The sequence below is a fragment of the Leucopleurus acutus genome (assembly GCF_964270905.1).
Source record: "Leucopleurus acutus genome assembly, chromosome: 6".
NCBI lineage: Eukaryota > Metazoa > Chordata > Mammalia > Artiodactyla > Delphinidae > Leucopleurus > Leucopleurus acutus.
The window spans coordinates 111,742,412-111,756,300 of record NC_139149.1 but is presented as its reverse complement, the minus strand read 5'-3'; the positions used below and the strand labels follow the sequence as shown (position 1 = coordinate 111,756,300).

The 13,889-nt window shown below is 38.9% G+C and overlaps 1 protein-coding gene across 4 annotated transcripts in view; it reads right to left on the bottom strand.

Moving 5' to 3' along the window:
* The window catches only part of GIGYF2 (GRB10 interacting GYF protein 2), a 126,199-nt gene that overhangs the window by 13,574 nt on the left and 98,736 nt on the right, over positions 1 to 13,889 (bottom strand). The window lies entirely within an intron of this gene.

Genomic DNA, 13,889 nt, shown 5'->3' with positions numbered 1-13,889 from the left:
TACACCTGGCATTGACATATACACCAATATACAACCATAAAGAGAAAGAAATAAACAAAAGAATCACTAAGTTTTTAATCCAAGGAGGTAATAAAGGACAAGATATGCTACTTTCCAATGAAAGTAGCAAGGGCAAGATTTGTGAAGGGAGAGCTGAGGTGGGCAGCTGAGGAAAGATGCCAGGCACAGTTTTCTATCAGTCTTTCATGAAAGGGAGTTAACCAGGCTGTGCCTTCTAGTAGTGAGCACTAAGCTGGTTTTAATCAATAATTCTATTTTTCCTATGCCTTAAAATTATCAACTAAAATAAAGTGTAAATATATGAGTCCTGAATACTTCAGTGTTCTCAAAAGCTTGATTATTTCTAGGGGAATCCCTTGGCCTTTCTGGGCCAGAAGAAAGATACACTCTAATTTTGAGACATCTTAAGGCTCTTAAAAGCAAACAAAAACCAAATCTAACCAGACTTAAAATATGTTTAATAGAAACAATACATAAGCATGGATGGATCAAAACAAACAAAATGCCAAACAGTCCCAAAAAAGAATGGCTCTTCAGTAGGAATCTCTAAAACTGGAACTGATGCGATACGAGTAAAAACAGTTTAAACTGTCACTGATGTTACCAGACAGCTCTCCAAATGAGTACCCTCAACACTACCGAACATAATAGATCCTTTAACACTTTTTGCCCAATGATGGGTAGTACCGGCATTTCTCTCAAAATGCACCTGTGCTAGGGTAGGAGAGGGGTACAGGAGGCAGCTAAGAGAGAAAGATGGGGGACTAAGTAGGCAAAGTTGAGCACAAATGAACTCTTTTTCTCCACAGGAAATGACCCGTTTTGGAAAGCACTATCAAGATCAAACCTGGCAGCAGATCTCAAACCTGGTGGCATTACCTGGAGGACCCATAAAGATGTAGATGCCCCAGCCCCACGCTCAAGGAATCAAAAGACCCAAAGGTAAAGCCAACCAATTCGCATATTTTTGTAATTCTGATGCAGTCAGAACCAGCAACCACTGATGCTGTCGAAAATCTCAGTGGCTGCATCACCCCGCGGTACCCAGAAACCAATCGCCAGTCCTCTTCAGCAGAAACTCAGCCAGCATCAAGGACAGATTCACTGCCTCCTGAAATGGCCTATTCCTCTTTCAAGAACCTCTGAAATCCTCCTATATTTTGTGCCAAAGTATACTTCACTGTACTTTTTGCTCATGATTCATGAGTCTGCTCTCTGGAGTAATGCAGAACAAATCTAAGTCTTTTTCACATGACAGACAAACGTCTGCAGATAGCTATCAATTTCCCTTAAGTCTTATTTGTACATAAGAAATAATACCCCATCACTCCATCAACATTGCCTCAGGGCATTTTCCAGTTCAACCAACATCCTGTACTGCCCACTCAGAGAACTGAAGTTTGTCAATCACGCTTTTCATAACAACTCTTTCCCAAGTCAGAAGCAAACAGTTGGGAATTTGGTACATTTTCTGCCCCCTGAATGTCTAATTATACTTTGCTGATTTAAAAAACATTACTTTTTTTTTTCCTGCCCTGACATTGCTACCTTACTTTTTCAACACTATTTTTGATAACATTTCTTTAAGAAAATCTGCTAAAACTCAGTAAGAACAGAGAGTCTGCAGTACTTGCACCATGACCCACTCTCTCCCAACTCCTAGCTCAGCCAGACAGAAACACTACTTCAGATGAAGGCAGCAAAGAACACAGGCCTCCCTCTCTCCCCGTTAACTGACAGTCAGTGGGCTGCCTTCCCGGGAAGTGCACGGTATCAACAATTCTCATCCTGGCTCCAGCTACCTGTTGCAAAGGCTAAGCTACGGACAAACACAGCTGAGAGGAGAGGTGGCTCCCTTCTTATGCCTAGCCCCGACTTCTGGGATGGAAACTACACAGTGCTACAGAGACTACTAGGGCCCTGGCTGCCACTTTGAAAGGCAGAGGTTCCACCCCACCAGGAGAGGCAAGCCAAGAAGACCTGAGGCTACTGCCCCTCCCCCAAGGGCTCAATTCATAAAGCAGGCGCCATTGTTCCCAGCTCCAGAGCTGTGACTCTGGGACTTCTGTCTTGAAGCAGAGGTGGGTGGAACAGATTGGAATAGAGAGAGCTGCAGACCTCTTCCCAAAGGAACTGACTTCATTTGCAACAGAGTGTGGAGAGTGAGGAGTTCAACCCTAAGGGCACTTTCAAAAACAGTGGATGTTGCAGTGAAAAGCAAGGGGTTAACTGGTAGATTCACTGGAGATACAGGCTAAACTGTACTCTGCTTCTTTGTCTCAGAGAACCAAGCTAGAAGGAGTCTGCCTAGGGTCAGAACAAATCTCAAATATAAACCTCAGGAAGTACCTCTTCAAAAGAGCTTGAGTTTGATTGGATCAGGCTTTTGGAACATTTTATGCCCAAGGGTTCTTCTGAGAAGAGAATAATCCAGTTAGCAACTAGTGGAGTTTAACAGCCTAAATGTGGAACAAGACAATCAAGGAGAGCCCAGCCCAAACCACTGTCAGCCCAGAGTGACTGTGAGCATACCCAATGCTGCATCCCCAGAGAAGCCCCAGCACAGGCTTCACACTATTGGGGGAGAGGCGGGGAAGTTCACTAAATTAATCTAGCTAGCCACAAAACAAATAATAATAATGAGTGGGGGTGGAGGGAGGACCAGAACCCAGAACTGCTACAGTGCATTAGCAAGAAAGTATATCTATATACCAGGAAAAAAGCTGGCAATAGAAACTGCCTGTGATAGTGAACGATCAGATGTCAGATTTAACAAAGACATCAAAGTCTTATAAATATGTTCAGAGAAGGAAACCATGATTAAACGAGTAAAAGTAGACATGTTAACAATATCACATCAAATAAACAATATCAATAAAGATACAGAGGGCTTCCCTGGTGGCGCAGTGGTTGAGAGTCCGCCTGCTGATGCAGGGGACACGGGTTCGTGCTCCGGTTCGGGAAGATCCCACATGCCGCGGAGCGGCTGGGCCCGTGAGCCATGGCTGCTGAGCCTGCACGTCCGGAGCCTGTGCTCCGCAATGGGATAGGCCACAACAGTGAGAGACCCGTGTACCGCAAAAAAAAAAAAATAATAATAATAATAATAAAGATACAGAGACTATTTTTTAAATAATCTATGAGATTAGAAATGAATTACAGGGGAAAAAACGTAAAAAACACAAACACAGAGAGGCTAAACGATACATTACTAAATAACCAAGAGATCACTGAAGAAATCAAAGAGGAAATCAAAAAATACCCAGAGACAAATTACAACAAAAACACGATGATCCAAAACCTATGGGATGCAGCAAAAGCAGTTCTAAGAGGGAAGTTTGTAGCAATACAAGCTTACCTCAAGAAACAAGAAAAATCTCAAATAAATAATCTAAGCTTACACCTAAAAGAACTAGAGAAAGAAGAGCAAACAAAACCCAAAGTTAGCAAAAGGAAAGAAATCATAAATATCAGAGCAGAAATAAATGAAACAGAAACAAAGAAAACAATAGCAAAGATCAATAAAACTAAAAGCTGGTTCTTTTGAGAAGATAAACAAAATTGATAAACCATTAGCCAAACTCATCAAGAAAAAGAGGGAGAGGACTCAAATCAATAAAATTAGAAATGAAAAAGGAGAAGTTACAACAGACACCACAGAAATACAAAGCATCCTAAGAGACTACTACAAGCAACTCTATGCCAATAAAATGGACAACCTGGAAGACATGGACAAATTCTTAGAAAGGTATAAGCTTCCCAGACTGAACCAGGAAGAAACAGAAAATATGAACAGACCAATCACAAGTAAGGAAATTGAAACTCTGATTAAAAATCTTCCGACAGGGCTTCCCTGGTGACTCAGTGGTTAAGAATCTGTCTGCCAGTGCAGAGGACACGGGTTCGAGCCCTGGTCTGGGAAGATCCCACATGCCACGGAGCAACTAAGCCTGTGCGCCACAACTACTGAAGCCTGCACGCCTAGAGCCCGTGCTCCACAACAAGAGAAGCCATTGCAATGAGAAGCCCGCACACCGCAACGGAGAGTAGCCCCGCTCGCCACAAGTAGAGAAAGCCCGGGCGCAGCAACGAAGACCCAACACAGCCAAAAATAAATAAATAAAAATAAATTTATTTAAAAAAAAAAATCTTCCAACAAACAAAAGTCCAGGACTGGATGAGTTCACAGGTGAATTCTATCAAACATTTAGAGAAGCGCTAACACCCGTCCTTCTCAAACTCTTCCAAAAAATTGCGGAGGAAGGAACACTGCCAAACTCATTCTATGAGGCCACCCTGATACCAAAGCCAGACAAAGATATTACAAAAAAAGAAAATCACAGACCAATATCACTCATGAATATACATGCAAAAATGCTCAACAAAATAGTAGCAAACAGAATCCAACAACACATTAAAAGGATCATACACCATGATCAAGTGGGATTTATCCCAGAGATGCAAGGATTCTTCAATATATGCAAATCAATCAATGTGATACACCATATTAACAAACTGAAGAATAAAAACCCTATGATCATCTCAATAGATGCAGAAAACACTTTTGACAAAATTCAACACCCACTTACGATAAGAACTCTCCAGAAAGTGGGCAGAGAGGGAACCTACCTCAACATAATAAAGAACATATACAACAAACCCACAGCAAGCATCATTCTCAATGGTGAAAAACTGAAAGCATTTCCTCTAAGATCAGAAACAAGACAAGGATGTCTACTCCCACCACTATTATTCAACATAGTTTTGGAAGTCTTAGCCATGGCAATCAGAGAATAAAAAGAAATAAAAAGAATCCAAATCGGAAAAGAAGAAGTAAAACTGTCACTGTTTGTAGATGACATGATGCTATACATAGAGAATCCTAAAGATGCTACCAGAAAACTACTAGAGCTAATCAATGAATTTGGTAGACTAGCAGGATACAAAATTAATGCACAGAAATCTGTTGCATTCCTATATACTAATGATGAAAAATCTGAAAGAGAAATTAAGGAAACACTCCCATTTACCATTGCAACAAAAAGAATAAAATACCCAGGAATAAACCTACCTAGGGAGACAAAAGACCTGTATGCAGAAAACTATAAGACACTGATGAAAGAAATTAAAGATGACACAAACAGATGGAGAGATACACCATGTTCTTGGATTGGAAGAATCAATATTGTGAAAATGACTAACTACCCAAAGCAATCTATAGATCCAGTGCAATCCCTATCAAATTACCAATGGCATTTTTTACAGAACTAGAACAAAAAAAATCTTAAAATTTGTATGGAGACACAGAAGACCCCAAATAGCCAAAGCAGTCTTGAGGGGAAAAAAATGATGCTGGAGGAATCAGACTCCCTGACTTCAGACTATACAAGGCTACAGTAATCAAGACAATATGGTACTTCCACAAAAACAGAAATATAGATCAATGGAACAGAATAGAAAGCCCAGAGATAAACCCACGCACCTGTGGTGAACTAACCTATGACAAAGGAAGCAAGGATATACAATGGAGAAAAGACAGTCTCTTCAATAAGTGGTGCTGGGAAAACTGGACAGCTACATGTAAAAGAATGAAATCAGAACACTCCCTAACACCGTACACAAAAATAAACTCAAAATGGATTAGAGACCTAAATGTAAGACCGGACAGTATAAAACTCTTATTAGAGGAAAACACAGGAGGAACACTCTTTGACATAAATCACAGTGAGATCTTTTTTGATCCACCTCCGAGAGTAATGGAAATAAAAACAAAAATAAACAAATGGGACCTAATGAAACTTAAAAGCTTTTGCAAAGCAAAGGAAACAAGACAAAAAGACAACCCTCGGAATGGGAGAAAATATTTGCAAACGAATCAATGGACAAAGGATTAATGTCCAAAATATATAAACAGCTCATGCAGCTCAATATTAAAAAAACAAACAGCCCAATCCAAAAATGGGCAGAAGACCTAAATAAACATTTCTCCAAAGAAGACATACAGATGGCCAAGAAGCACATGAGAAGCTGCTCAACATCGCTAATTATTAGAGAAATGCAAATCAAAACTACAATGAGGTATCACCTCACACCAGTTAGAATGCGCATCATCAGAAAATCTACAAACAACAAATGCTGGAGAGGGTGTGGAGAAAAGGGAACCCTCTTGCACTGTTGATGGGAATGTAAATTGATACAGCCACTATGGAGAACGGTATGGAGGTTCCTTAAAAAATGAAAAATAGAATTACCATATGACCCGGCAATCCCACTACTGGGCATATACCCTGAGAAAACCATAATTCAAAAAGACACATGCACCCCAATGTTTACTGCAGCACTACTTACAATAGCCAGGTCATGGAAGCAACCTAAATGCCCATCGACAGACGAATGGATAAAGAAGATGGGGTACATATATACAATGGAATATTATTCAGCCATAAAAAGGAACGATACTGGGTCACTTGTAGAGATGTGGATGAATCTAGAGACTGTCATACAGAGTGAAGTAAGTCAGAAAGAGAAAAACAGATATTATATATTAACACATATATGTGGAACCTAGAATGGTACAGATGAACCGATCTGCAGGGTTGAAATTGAGACACAGATGTAGAGAACAAATGTATGGACACCAAGGGGGGGGTACGCGGCAGGAGGGTGGGGTGGTGGTGTGATGAATTGGGAGATTGGCATTGACATATATACACTAATATGTATAAAATGGATAACTAGGGCTTCCCTGGTGGCGCAGTAGTTGAGAGTCCGCCTGCTGATGCAGGGGACACGGGTTCGTGCCCCGATCCAGGAGGATCCCACATGACGCGGAGCGGCTGGGCCCGTGAGCCATGGCCGCTAAGCCCGCGCTCCGCAACGGGAGAGGCCACAACAGTGAGGCCCGCGTACCACATAAAAAAAAAAAAAAAGAACCAAAAGGAAATTCTGGAGTTCAAAAATGTAATAACTGAAATGAAAAATCACTGCAGGAGCTCAAAAGTACATCTGAACTGGCAAAAGAATTTAGTGAACTTGAAGAGAGAGCAACAGAGATTATGCAATCCAAAGAACAGAGAAAAAAAGAATAAAGAAAAATGGAGAGCCTTAGAGAAATGTGAGATACCACTGAGTGCACCAACATGTGCATAATGCAAGTATCAGAAGAGGAGGAAAGAGGAGCAGAAAAATTGTGACCTGAATCTCAAATTTATAGAAAAAACATTAATCTACATATCCAAGAAGCTGAACAAACTCCCAATAGGATAAACCCAAAGAGATCCACAAATAGACATTATCATGGTAAAAACGCTGAAAGCCAAAAACAAGGAGAAAATCTTGAAAGCAGCAATAAGGAGGAAAAACAAATTATCACTTACTAGGGAATCCCAATAAAATCAACATCTGACTTCTCATCAGAAACAATGAAGGCCAGAAGGCAGTGGGATAAGATATTCAAAGTCTTCAAATGAACAAAAACTGTCAACCAAGATTTCTATATTCAGTAAAGCTACTTTTCAAAAATGAAGGAGAAATAAAGACATTCCCAGATAAAATTAGAAAATTTGTTGCCAGCAGACTCACCTTACAAGAAATACTAAAGGAAGTTCTTCAGGCTAAAAGCAAGTGACCCTAGAAAATAGTCTGAATCCGCATGAGAAAGCGAAGAGCACCAATAAAATTAATTATATAATTATAAAAAACAGTAGTGCATGTACATTTCTTCCTCTTTTAACTGATTTTAAAAGCAACCGTATAAAACAATGTATATATATATTGTTGGACCTATAATATACAAAAATCTAATATGTCAAAAATGGCACAAAGGAGTTAAGTGAAAACAAAGCTGTAGTAAGCTAATGACTCCATATGGTAACTTGAATCCACAGGTACAATTTAAGAGAAGCAGAAATGATAAATAAGGTTATATAACGAAAGCTATACATTCATACTTGCTTCCCTTCTCTCAGCGTCTTTAAGAGACAATATAAAGGAATAAATATAACATTTTATCATTGCATTTGTAACATTTACAAGATGTGATACAACAAAAATAGTACAAAAAGGAGAAAAAAGGAACAGAGCTTTAAGAGAGTAGCGTATCTGTGTCAAACTGGAAAATACAGTGATGAAAATCATTAAGGATATTAAAATGCTACATTAGAAAATAATTTACTTAACGCAAAAAGAAGCAGTAAAAGAAGAACAGAGAAACAGAAAGGATGTAAAAAACAGAAAGTTAAATGGCAGATATAAATCCAACTATATCAATAATATCATTAAATGTGAATAGGTTAAAGAATCCAATAAAAAGGCAGAGATTATCAGACTGGATAAGAAAATAAGATTGAACTATACTGTCTAAAAAAGACGTAATTTATATTCAAAGGTATAAACAGATCAAAAGTAAAAGAATAAACAAAGATTTATCAGGCAAACAGCAACCAGAAGAGAGCTGGAATCACTATACCATTATCAGACAAAACATACTTTAAAACAAAAAAAATGTTAATAGAGATAAAGAGGAACATTTTATGATAATAAAAGGGTCAATCCAGCAGGAACATATATAACAATTATAAACATATATGCACCTAACAAGAGAGCACCAAAATACATGAAGCAAGAAATGGCAGAAATAGAAGGAGATACACAATTCAACAGTAATACTTCGAGACTTCAATACTCCACGTTCAGTAAGAGGCAAAACAACTACAAGATCAATGAGGAACTAGAAGACTTGAACAACGCTATAAACTGACTAGACCTAGTAAACATCTATTGAACACTCCACTCAACAAGAGTAGACTATACGTTCTTCTCAAGTGAACATGGAACATTCTTCAGGATAGACCTAAAGAAGGTAAAACTTTATGCCAGAAATAAAACTTTATTCTAAGACATAAAACTAAACTTCAATAATTCATTTAAAAGAATAGAAATATACAAAGTATGTTCTCTGATCACAATGGAACAAAATTAGAAATGAGTAAGAAACAAATTTTGGAAACTCTCAAATAAGTGAAACTAAAACACTCCTAAATAACCAATGGATCAAAGAAGAAATCAAAACTTATGGGTAGCAGCTAAAGCAATTTATAACTGCAAATGCCTAATTGAGAAAGAAGAAAGATATCAAATGAATAAAAAACTAACCTTCTACCCTGAGATACTAGAGAAAAAGAGCAAACTAAACTTACAGCAAGCAGAAGGCAAGAAATAATAAAGATCAAAGAAGAAATTAATGAACTAGATAAGAGAAAAATCAATGAAACCAAAAACCAGTTCTCTAAAAATATCAACAAAACCGACTTAACCTGATTGTCCATGAGGAAAAAACCCCAACAGACTCAAATTACTACAATCAGAAATAAAAGCAGCACATCACTACTGATCTTACAGGAACAAAAAGAAATACAAAGGAATACTATGAACAAGTGCTTGCCAATCAATTAGATAATCTAGATGAAAAAGACAGATTTCTATAAAGATATAAACTAACCAAAACTAACTCAAGAAGAAACAGATGATCCAAATAGACCTATTAGAAGTAAAGACATGGAATTAGTAATCAAAACACTATCCACAAATAAAAGCCCAAGCACAAATGGTTTCATCACCACTGAATTCTACCAAGCATTTAAAGAATTAATACAAATTCTTCACAAACCCTTCCAAAAAATTGGAGGGAACATTTCCTGACTCATTCTTCAAGGCCAGCATTACCCTGACACCAAAACCAAAGAAATCACAAGGGGAAAACAAACACACACTACAGACAAATACCTCTTAGGAACATGGACATAAAAATCCTCACCTCCTTCAGCCTAACAAAGGGCATCTACAAAAAACACACAGCTAACATTAAATTTAATGGTGAGAGACTGGATGTGTTCCCGCACATCAACCCAAGATCGGAAATAAGACAAGAACATTCACACTTGCCATTTCTATTAAACACTGTACTGGGGTTCTAGCCAGGGCAATCAGGCAAGAAAAAGAAATAAAAGACTGGGGGAAAAAGTAGTAAAACTACCTCTATTTGCGGATAACATGATCTTGTGTACAGAAAATCCTAATGAATCCACTAAGACACTATTAATTAACCAGTCCAGCAAGATTTCAGAATACAAGCTCAATATACAAAAATCAACTGTACATCTATACACTTGCAAAGAACAATCTGAAAATGAAATTTTGAAAATTCCATTTATAATAGCATCAGAAAGGCAAAATACTTAAGAATAAATTTAACAAAAGAAGTACAAAAGTTATACTCTAAAAACTATAAAATACTGAAAAGAAATTCAAGAAGATCTAAATAAATATAAAAACATCCCATGTTTATGGATTAGAAGACTTAATATTGTTAAGACGTCAAAACTCCCCAAACTGATCTTACAGAGTTAATGCAATCCCTATCAGAATCCCAGTTGGCTTCTTTGTGAAAACTGACAAACTCATTCTAAAATTCATATGGAATTGAAACACAGGAGAGCCAAAACAATATGGAAAAAAAAGAACAAATTTGGAGGACTCACACTGATTTCAAACTTAACTACAAAGCAATAGTAATGTCAAAGCAGTGTGTTACTAGCATAGCGATCATACAGATCACCTGACTAGAATTCAGAGTGCAGAAATGAACCCACATGTCTAATTTTTAAGACGAGCACCACAGCCATTCAGTGGACAAAGAACAGTTTTTTCAACAAATGGTGCTAGGACAACCAGATAAATCACATGCAAAAGAATGAAGTCAAACCCTTACCTCACATAATTTACAAAAATTAACTCAAAATGGATCAAACAGCTAAAACTACAAAGTCTTAGAAGAAAACATGGGATTCTGTAAACTTTATGACCTCAGATTTAGCAATTCTTAGATATGACAACAAAAGCACAAGCAACAACAACAAAAGTAAGTAATTTGGACTTCATCAAAATTTAAAACTTTTGGGCTTCCCTGGTGGCGCAGTGGTTGAGAGTCCACCTGCTGATGCAGGGGACACGGGTTCGTGCCCAGGTCCAGGAAGATCCCACATGCCGCGGAGCGGCTGGGCCCGTGAGCCATGGCCGCTGAGCCTGCGCGTCCGGAGCCTGTGCTCCGCAACAGGAGAGGCCACAACAGTGAGAGGCCCGCGTACGGAAAAAAAAAAAAAAAAAAATTAAAACTTTTGTGCATCAAAGGACACTATAGATATGGAGGTGAAAAAAAACAAATAATAGAAAGTATTTTTAAATCATTTGATACAGAACTTAAATATTGAACATATAAAGAACCCTTAAAAAACTCAGTAAGAAAAAGACAACCCAGTTTAAAAATAGGCAAAGGAGGGCTTCCCTGGTGGCGCAGTGGTTAAGAATCCGCCTGCCAATGCAGCAGGGGACAAGGGTTCAAGCCCTGGTCCGGGAAGTTCCCACATGCCGCGGAGCAACTAAGCCCGTGCGCTGCAACTACTGAGCCTGCGCTCTAGAGCCCGTGAGCCACAACTACGGAAGCCCGTGTGCCGAGAGCCCGTGCTCCTCACAAGAGAAGCCAATGCAATGAGAAGCCCACGCACTGCAACGAAGAGTAGCCCCTACTCACCCCAACTACAGAAAGCATGCACGCAGCAAGGAAGACCCAACGCAGCCAAAAATAAATAAATAAAATTAATTAATTAATTTAAAAAAATAGGCAAAGGATTTAAATAGACATTTCTTCAAAGAAGATATACAAATGGTCGATAAATACATAAAAACATGCTCAACATCACAAATCACCAGGGAAATGCAAACCAAAATCACAAGTTCTCACTTGACACCTACTAGGATGGCTATAATCAAAAAGTCAGATAATATGGGTTGATGAGGATGTGGAGAAACTTGAACCCTCATACACTCAACGTAAAATGGTGCAGCCACTTTGGAAAACAGTCTGGCAGTTCCTCAAACCAGTAAACACACTGTTATTATATGACCCAGGAATTACACTTCTAAATATATATATATATGTGTGTGTGTGTATATATATCCACATAAAACTTGTACATGAATATTTAAGGCAGCAGTAGTCATAAAAGCCAGAAGGTAGAAACAGCTCAAATGTCCATCAACTGATGAATGAATACACAGAATCTGGCATATCCACATAATGGAATATTATTCAATTATAAAAAAGGGGGAAAAGTACTGATATATGTTACAAGAACCTTAAAACATTATGCTAAATGAAAGAAGCCAGTCACAAAAGACCACATATTATATGATTCCATTGATCTGTCTAGAAATAGGCAAGACAGAATAAAGACAGAAAGTAGATTAGGGGTTACTTAGCCCTAAGTTAGGGGAAAATAGGGGCTGGGGTGTGACAGTTAGAGGGTTTGGGGGGTGGTAATGAAAATGTTCTAAAATCTATTGTGTTGATGGTTGCACCTATCTATAAATATGCTAAAAACCACTGAATTGTATACTTTAACTGATTGAATTGCATGGTATGTGAATTATATCTAAATAAAGCCGTTTTAAAAAGCTTTTTTCTCACGAGAGCCTTCAGCAATTCCTCATAACCATCTTGAGCTCTTTATCTTCAATCAGAATGCTTATCCATAAAGTAGCTCTACAGTCTTCATGGGAGAATAGGAGGGCAAAACCAGACAAACAAAAGACACAGAAAAGTTAGAGATCTGGAAGTTACCCCTGCCTTTGTCTTCTCTCTCACCCTCATATTCTGATCAGTCACCACATCCTGGGATGTAGGGCCTCTTACGAAAGTCTTTTGACAGCCTTTTCGAGGCCCTGGAGCCATAGACTCATGGGTTCTAATACAGGGCAGTGCTATCAACTCTCAGCTGGACCCAAGGCAAGCGACTTAGCTTCTTAACATTTCTCCTCTTTGGTAAAGCACAGGTATTAATACCTAAGCTTTATAAGGGTGGTTGTGAAAAAAAAATGGAAAACTGTCAGTACGTGCCTGACACAAAGCAAGCACTCAGTTATTAGCAGCTTCTCCAACTCCTCCTTTCCAATCTTGCCACCCCTAGGCTTAGATCAAACTTTTCTATTCCTTGCCTAGACAACTCCATCACCCCCTCTCAACTGGTCTACTGACCTCCAGTTTTGTTCAAGTCCATCTCCTATTTAGCTCTCAAAGTGACTTCTTCCCTCCTGTAAATCTAGCAGTGTTATTTCCTAGCTGAAAATTCTTTTTACCACTCTAGGTCCTAATTTCTTAATAGAGTATATACAGCCCATGGTGATATGAACCCTGCCCACACTTATCTCATACCTCACTCTCCAGCAACTTCAGTCTGCTCTCACAAACACCCTCTATTCCCCAAACTGTCTGACTTTTTTTTTTTCTTTAAATTTAATTTTTCCCTCCCTTAATGACTCAGGTTTAGAAGTTATCTTCTTTCAGGAAGCCTCCCCTAACTTCTCAGGTGGACAGTGGTTCTCACATATTAGTGAGCAGCAGAATCCCTGGAGGGCTTATTCAAACAAGATTGCTGGGTCCCAGTCCTAAGAGGTTCTGATTCAGTAGGTCTGGGGTAGGGCCCAAGAATGCGCATTCCTAACAAATTCCCAGGTGATCACACCCTGAGAATTACTGCTTCATGCCCCCTCTCTTACTACACCCACCCCCCTGTATTCTAATTTTCTGTTTATGTCTTTATCCCATGAGCTCCCTGAAGACAGGGGACAGACACTAAGCCTTATGGCTAGCCATACACCCCATGAGAAGTTATGCAGACTCTACCATAAACCTGCTCCTCCCTCTCCAATTACTCAGAGTTCATCAACAGTCCCACTACTTTCCCAGTCATTGGAGGCTTACCATCTAAGAGCCATTCCAACTTCTGCCCTTGTCCCTCAGATCCAGAGAACCA